The sequence below is a fragment of the Diadema antillarum genome, unplaced genomic scaffold (genome assembly GCF_040938485.1).
Source record: "Diadema antillarum isolate AM-2024a unplaced genomic scaffold, OU_Dant_1.0 scf00000018, whole genome shotgun sequence".
Classification (NCBI taxonomy): domain Eukaryota; kingdom Metazoa; phylum Echinodermata; class Echinoidea; order Diadematoida; family Diadematidae; genus Diadema; species Diadema antillarum.
In genome coordinates, this window is record NW_027270907.1 from 1,642,657 (window position 1) to 1,651,393 (window position 8,737).

Sequence of the window (8,737 nt, forward strand, 5' to 3'; positions counted from 1 at the left end):
TTGCCCTGGCGACTCTTGTTTCAACACAGAGATTGCAGACTCTGAGTTTTTTTGGACATTACATAATGTCAATTCCTAATGACAGTACAGTCTTTCAAGTGGTTGAGTTATTGAAAACAACTACAGAAGAAGGGTACTGCCAACCAATCTATTAAATTGTCTTCTTTCCTCACAAACGAGAAGTTGTGTGTTTTATCAGTGCTCATGGAGTACTTAAGTCGAAAAGAACCCTTGCGTCAGGTTCACGTTGTGACTAAACTTTTTATTTCTACTAGAAAACCTCACAAAGAAGTAATCACTTCTACCCTGTCTAGGTGCTAAAAGGGCACATTGAATATCAAAGCAGGCATAGATACATCGGTTTTCTGCTCACATTTACCGCAGTGCCTCGAGTACTGCAGCTTTTAATCAAGGCGTTACCATGGAGGAGTGGCCAATGCCAAAACCTTTCGAGATTTTTATTCTAAGCCAGTTCAAGAAGCAAAATTCGCTTCAACCATTCTCAGCTCATCTTCACAAGTTATAAGGAAGATGGGGGACACGATACGTATGTAACTCAGTTACTATACTGTTACAAAACTATACTGTTCTTTCCTCCTTGTGATCATGTGTTCATACGGAACATACACCTTGTCCTGGTACTACTCAGATTGCTCATGAATAAAATTTGACCTATCATGAACGCTCATGTGCAGCAGTTTTTGTTTCATTTGCCTGAAACATATCTCACTTGACAGTTTCTGCGTATTACTTTGAAGATGCTAACCCTCTGAAAGCTTGTACGAAGTGTTATGTAATAGAATTCCTAAATTATGCGAATAATATTATGAAGTATAATTGGAATTCTATTAATAACAATGAAGTACAAGATGAAGAGGGTCCCACCCAACGCGTTGCGGGTTCATAACATATTGTTTGATAACCCCCCTCTCTCTTCTCGTCACAGAAACTGTCAACTCATTTGCCATACTATATTATACTATACTTCCGTAACCAGGCTCATTACTTTACTGTCTGGCTTCATGCCTGTAAGATATATATGACTGAGCCGGATGAATGATTGTTGATACGTATTCTGTTCAATGTTAGTGGAGACTGACGTTGAGTGATCGTGTGAATGTTTGGATACTGCCTCGTATACTTTAAAAAGATGTCGAATAGTGGGAATACCTGCTATTTATAAGGACTGGGGTGCCAAACTCATTATCATAACAAAAGACTTTGAATTTCCTTGGTGTGATCTCTCTGCCAAAGCACGCAGGAATATGCTAACCCTCTTCATCTTGTACTTCATTGTTATTAATAGAATTCCAATTATACTTCATAATATTATTCGCATAATTTAGGAATTCTCTGGTGAAAGTCTGGGTCATGAGGTCAAAGGTCCAAGGTCAAAAGGTCGAGTAAAAGTATTAAAACTTCTTTTTTTTCTCTGTAAATTGGAAAATTGTTCAAGGTATCTTCATGGAACATAGTATATACATGTACTGACTGGCAGTGATTATCTAGAGAATGTAGGGTTCATGGGGTCAAAGGTCAGGGGTCAAAGGTCAAGTGCAACACTTCAAAATTTTACCATTTCCCTCATGTTCATGCAATGCCAGCAGGATTTTTTTTTTACACTTGGTGTATGCATGTGTAACCTCATGGAAATTCTCTGGAGGGTTTTTTTTTCTTTTCTTTTTTTGCCTCAAAGGTCAAAAGGTCAAAGATCAAGTGAAGGTGCTGAACTGACTTTTTCCTCCATATCTCGGAAGTGGCTCAATTTATCGTGAAACTTACTGCATATTTATGCATGTTCTACCTGAAAGTGATTATCTTATGAATTTTAGGGTCAAAGGCCAGATGAACATGGTAACAATTTACTATTCAGTACAGAAATTGCACTTTTTCTCCATACCCGTACCATGAAAATTACTCAATGCAGAAATGTATGAATGGGTCAAAGTCAAGTTAAAGTCCTTAAATCCCCAAATACATGCTCTCCTATTCATCCAATTAAACCAAGGTCAAGGAAGGTGAACATTCAACACATTTGTGACAAACTTGTCATTTCAATATTTTGCCAGTTTTGTGAAGATGTAATCACACATTGTCCACCTGTACTATCTAGACCTATTAGGAGAATCATGCATTATGGCGGAGGTATACCAGTCGCCATAGCGACATTTCTAGTTGTTATTTAAGTCTACTTCATCCAGTTTCTTTTTTCCCAGTGAAGTAGGTTGAACACTCTTGGTGCCCCATTTGGTTTAAATTTTTATGTTCTAATTATGACAATTTTTTAGGAAAAAAAGATAATGTCACAGTGTGAAAAACTTGCTGTGTTATTTTTGTGGTGGATGTGTAATTTATATCAGAAGCAATCATGCAGCATTTATATGTCCAAACTTCAACACTCCATCCATTCAACTTTGATACACAATCATAAGTATTGGGCGGTGAGTTGGCTCAGTCGGTAGCGCGTCTGCCTCACGATCACGCGGCCCGGGTTCGAACCCGAGTCTGGACTGAGCAATGTTGTGTGTAAGCATACCGTCCCCTCTAGCAAGAGGCAAAACACTCTGTCCCTCGGATAGGACATAAAATGAAGGTCCCGTGTATGAGAGAGTAACAACTCATGCACGTAAAAGATCCCGCTTCATTTATTCATCGCAAAGAGCAGGGTGTTTAACCCGGTGAAGTGGTCCCACCTCACATCCAACTGGACCCCATGGAAGACCAGCTTAACGTAGCTGAATATGGGCTATCCAGCCATCTTCTCAGATGGAAAATGAACAAACAAAGTATGGTAAAAATGAAAAGGAACACATTAGAAGTACATTATCAGTATTCTTTATTCTGTCTGCCACGTACTGATGTTTGTAAATGGGTAAATGCACAAAAAAAGTTGAAACATATACACAAAAATATGATTTGCGATGATGGAAAGAAATCAAATCTTGATCTAAAATATGGTAACGTAAGTTTCACTATATACAATTGGTGACACATTTCATTTCATCCCTTCTTGAAAACAAAACATTTATATAAAAACTTTGACTATTATATAATGAAGGGATCATGTATGTTTACATTAATTAAGTTTTGGGGCAGTGGCTCTTCTCTAAATTTTGGCAAGATACGGAAATTTAGAAAATATTTGACCGGCGACACGTGGTATTTCATTACTACATCGGATGCCTTTCCTGATTTCTCATTTTTTGGCAGAAGAAGGTCATTGATATGGATTTTATCTTCAAGAGTGAACCTTGTATAATAAATAAAACATCCTAGCGTGATCATTCAATGTCCATAAAGCAAAAACACGGGCGACACATATTTCACGCAATTGCGCCGAGATAGTGCACATGGGTTTGACCCAAGTGTGACTGAGGTATAAGGGATCACTTTGGGGTCGTTCTGTCCGAGACTCTGTCCGTCTGTCTGTTACGCGTTAAAATCTTGAATTTCTAGGTGCCATTAAGTGCTCCAATTTCAATCAAACTTGGATGGAAGATTGGTAATACAGACTTAAAAATTTTGAGGTATGCAATGGTCAACACAAGGTCCAAGGTCACCGGCAGGGGTCAATATCCTTTTTGAGGTCAACGTTAAGTTTTTTGAGCAAGTTTCTATTATGGCCCATAACTTTGCATCCATTTACCCAATAATTGGGACTTTTCATGTTTACGTTTAAAGTTGTTATTTATTCAAAAATAAATCAAATGTTACATCACACAACAGCTCAGTTTCTCTCCATTTTGTGTCAATCCTCTTCCTTACAAAGCAGATTTCCAAAACTCCATTCAAACCATACACACTTCATACTTCATGTATAACTCAGCACAAACACACACACACACACACACACACACACAAGACCTGTTATTTCAAATTATAGTCAACATTCACGAGAACAGCAACTAAAAACAATACGAAATTTCCATGACATTCATTTATTCATGTCAAATTCTAAAAGTACATTTAATATCGGTTATTATATGCACAACTATAATACCACCATACGTCTACGAGTATGTCTGCTAGTAATTACAATCAAGCAATTACAACTCAGCATTCAAATACCGCTCCTTGCCATCGTGTGATAACAGTCTTTCGCTAAAGGATATTGGTAAATTGCTAATTTTGTGAATCAGTAGAATGATCTGAACATTGCGTCTTTTGGGCCACACTCTCTCGAAGGTTACCGAAACAAAGAGGTCACCCCAGCCACTGGACAACAACCTACTGCATCTCTCTCACAGTTACTGTAACCACATCCCAGCACTACATACATGTAAACGTAAACACACACACACACACACACACACACACACACACACACACACACAAACGGAACACAGTACTAGTATACGCGAGTACCCGGTGTCAATCCATCCAACTACACGCCCACATCGCGCGGATCGTTAGTACCTTCACTAGTGTACCAAACGCAATGAAAATCAAATTACACTCGTACTCGATAAATTCCTCACGGGATCCCGCCAAGATCGCTGCATGCATGCGCACGGAGGTACGGGTGGACTGGGGTGGTCGGTCGAAATGTAATTCTGTTTCGTATGACTGACAATTCGTTTGTGATGGAGGATTGTAACTGAGCTAGTTTATCATTATTTAGTTATTTTACGGCCAGAATGTAGACTGGATAGTCATGTCTCACCATTGATTAGTATGTCTTTATATTCAGCATGCGCGGAATGATTAACAACTAGAATAGTCTAATATTGATTTTTGTGCTAATCAAGGGCAGGGTTTAATATGAATAGTTCATGACAGTGAGACGGACTGGACACTAGACAAAGTGGTATATTCATTATTAGCATGACCAGATGGAAATGATCAGTTTGGGTAACTTGATTGTTGAGAGTAAAATTATATCAGTTGGGAGTACACCAATTGGGTATAGACGAGTATAGACCAATTGGGAGTAGACAAGTTGGGAGTAGACCAATTGGGAGTAGACCAATTGGGAGTAGACCAGTTGGGAGTAGACCAATTGGGAGTAGACGAGTTGGGAGTAGACCAGATGGGTATAGACCATATTGGGTATGGACAAACTAAGGGTTGGACGATATGATAACTAGAAAAAGGGCGCGTTCGAGCGCTCTCCTAAAGTGAACTGTACCGCACCGTACCGCGCCAGGGGAGCGTTCGAACGCTCCTAAAGTGTACCGTACCGTACTGTACCGAGCCAAAAGTGGATCACTTCCCGATGTGCTCCAAAAGCGTACCAAAGCGTACCAAAAGTTCGTTGTAAAGCATGCGCGTATCATGCGCATACGTCACAATGCAAAAACATCATTCTCTTTGTTCGGGACAGCTGTAAGTAGGTCAAGCGCAAGGTGAATGACCTTCTCGCTATAAACAAGCGTGACCTTTTCTAAAAATAACTCGAGAGGTACGCTTTCTCCACAGAGCTTTCGAACGCTCCCAAACTGGCACAGTACGGTACGGTACACTTTAGTACAGTTCGCTTTGGTTCGCTTTAGAGCGCTCGAACGCACCCAAAGTGAATGTAGACTAAATGACTTGTAGACGAGGTGGGAGTAGACTAACTAGTAGTAGACAAAATAGATATTAGACGACATGGCAAATAGACATTGTGAGTGTAGACGATTTGGCTATTAGATCAATTGTTTTGTAGACGAAATGCTCCTTAGACGAGTTGGGTATTAGACAGTACGGGTAGTGGGCAAAGTGACTACATGTATTAGACAATATGGGTATGGTTGGGTGTTCATAATACCGGACACCTAACGTTTTTCTATCAATAGAAACGTGAAAAATCTCACAATTTGCCTGAAATTTTACTCACGTGTGGAGAAAATACTCCGGATTCACAAGCGCGCACTGAAAATGCGATCTGAGGTACGCGCTCTTAGATGGCGGCTTCGAACGCGTGGGGTGTCATTTTTTCCGCACTCAGTTGCCCTGCTCATTTCAGCCGACCACCCTGATAATACGTATAAAGGGCACTTAAATGCGTTTTTTCGACAGGCCGCTGTTTTTTTCTAGCCGTCATTTTTTCCCCAATAATATTTGAATATATTTTGAATCCTTCGATATTACTTTTGAAGGACTGTTTGATGAATTTCACTTGATTTTCATTAGGAAACTTTTCATCGTAATTGAAATAAATTAGATGAGTCGGGTTTGTTTTTTCACATTCATTTCTCGTTTCTGCATCAACTCGTACGGTCGTAGCGCGCGGGCGACTAATGTTTATGTCATGTGTATACATGTGTAACGTGTGGGCACGATCGTACAAGCGGCGGTGACAATTTTGCGGTCAAAATCGTCAAATTTATTACGGAAGGATACTCTACATCTAACAACGAGTCAGCAAAGGTAGGCCTAGTTATATGTAGTTACACGATAAACCTTATTCGATTTTGCTAAATTTCGGTAATTTAGAGGGAATACTTAGTTGTTTTTGCCACATTTTACACGGTAGCGTAGCCCAGTGAAGAATCGAACACCGTTGCGCGTAGTCCCATGCGTACATTTTCTTTCTGTATGCGCAATGCCATTAATGCGCGGCCGGTCGTTATGGACCCGGTCGGTAGGTTGGACACCTACCATACTGGACAAAACGAGTTGTAGACCAAATGGGTATTAGACGAATCGGTAATAGACGATATGCCAGTAGACCAATTGGAAAATAGACATAGTGGCTGTAGACGAGGTCACTATAAACCTTTGCTACAACAGATACACGTAAAATGATCACTTCCGTTTTTACATGCGAAATGGTGACTGCTAGATATCATATAGGTCTTGGCATTGTTTCATAACCGTTTTCATTTTCCAACTAATTCTTACCATTATCTGGTGACAGCGAAAGAAAGACAGATGTATGATTTAAACATGAGACGAGAACAGCGAAATGACATCACATATGCGTGTAAGAATTATAGTCGTTATGAACCATTTCATAATCACAATCATATCCATCATCATGATTATTAATTCAAACTATCATTGTCACCAATATGATAATCATTACTTTTTCAGGATTATGATTATTCGTGTGACGTCGATTCCGTCATTCATCCTTTTGTCGTGGAAAAGTTCGCATATTGTTACTCACCGTAGCAGATTGCAGCTCCTGCGTTCCCTGAACCGCAGTTTTGGATGATTACGTCACAGTCCGCCAGTGTGACGTCACCTGGGTATTCGAGGAAGGAAAAAGACACGATGTGGCCATCAATGTCGATTTAATGTGCAGTCCCACCCAATGTTCACGTATGGTTTGATGAGTACAACAATCCAGTTAGAATTAGATATCCCCAAAACAATTTTCGCCTAATGTTTATGTATTAAATTTCCTAATTATAGCAAAATGAAGCCTTTAAAAGCAAAATAAGGAAGATAGACCCCGTTTACAATGAGTGAAAAGGTCGGGCTCAGCCCGGCCTTCCTTTCACTGTAAACGCTCAAAAAGCTAAACTTGGTATACCAAAAAACGGCCGCACATTTTGGCCAAGCATCGGAGGACCGTCTCGGCCCGGTCTCGGCCTGGCCTTTTCTAACTGTAAACTCAATCTGGGCCAAATGCGGTACCAAACCGGCGTGATCCCAGACAATCGGCACTGGTTTGTATATGAGCAGAGTGCCACTACGACAAAATATCAACAGCTTTGAGGCCGGGCTTGGCCCAGCCCTGTATACTTTGTAAACAGGGTCTAAGTAAATGAATAAATAAAGAAATAAATGTTGAATAGATGAATAAATAAAATCCATACATAAATACGTTGATAAAAGAATAAACCACTAAGTAAATATATAGATAGATGAATAAATAAATGAATAAATAAATAAATAAATAAATAAATAAATAAACCTACGACCTACGAGAGAAACCTACGATCAAAAAGAAAAGATTTATTTGTTATTCCAAACAGAAGAACCAAATCTTACGGAGAACAAACTTTCGCGTTTAGTGCCCCTACCTTATGGAATAATTTACCTCAGAAATTAAGACAAATCACTGATATAAATAGATTCAAGTCTGCCTTGAAAACGCATTTGTTCACAGTGTAAGCAAACATGAAGCTCGGTACCATCACTGTAATTGGAATTGTATGTTTTTGTTACAATCTTTTCATTTTTTGAGCGCATAGGGACATTATCACTATGTGTTATGCGCTATATAAATACTGTCAATTATTAATGAATCAATTATTATTAATTATTATAAAAATAAATAAAATCTCCAAATCACGATAAGTCAAATCATTGTCAAATCGGTTGATTTGATTTACTAGTACATTGATTCATAGTCATATCGAATCTGTGATTATGAAAGACGAGCTCCGATACCTGGATTACACTGAAGAATTGACTGCGGAGGCGTGGAGGGGGCGGCGAAGGGGGTGGCCGAGACTGCCCGGTTACCTCCGGGGAAGCCCAGGTGATTGCAGATGAGGATTACGTCATTGATGCCGAGGTTGACTCCGCACGTCGACTCCCAGTTGCTGCCTCCGTCCAGTTTATATTCAACAGTGCCCTCATGCGGTGACAACCCGCCAACAAGTCTTATATCTGCGAGAGGAAAAAGACTCACGTTGTACCTACCATATCCAATAAATCACATTTCTATAATTTCAGGATACATCTTTTCATTATAATGTTTGATTCCTTACTGCTAGTGTTTCATTAGCTAGAGAATATACAGTTCTCTTTCATAATCACGAGCCCGGTGTTGTTCATAAAATGTTATTGACTGCTTCAT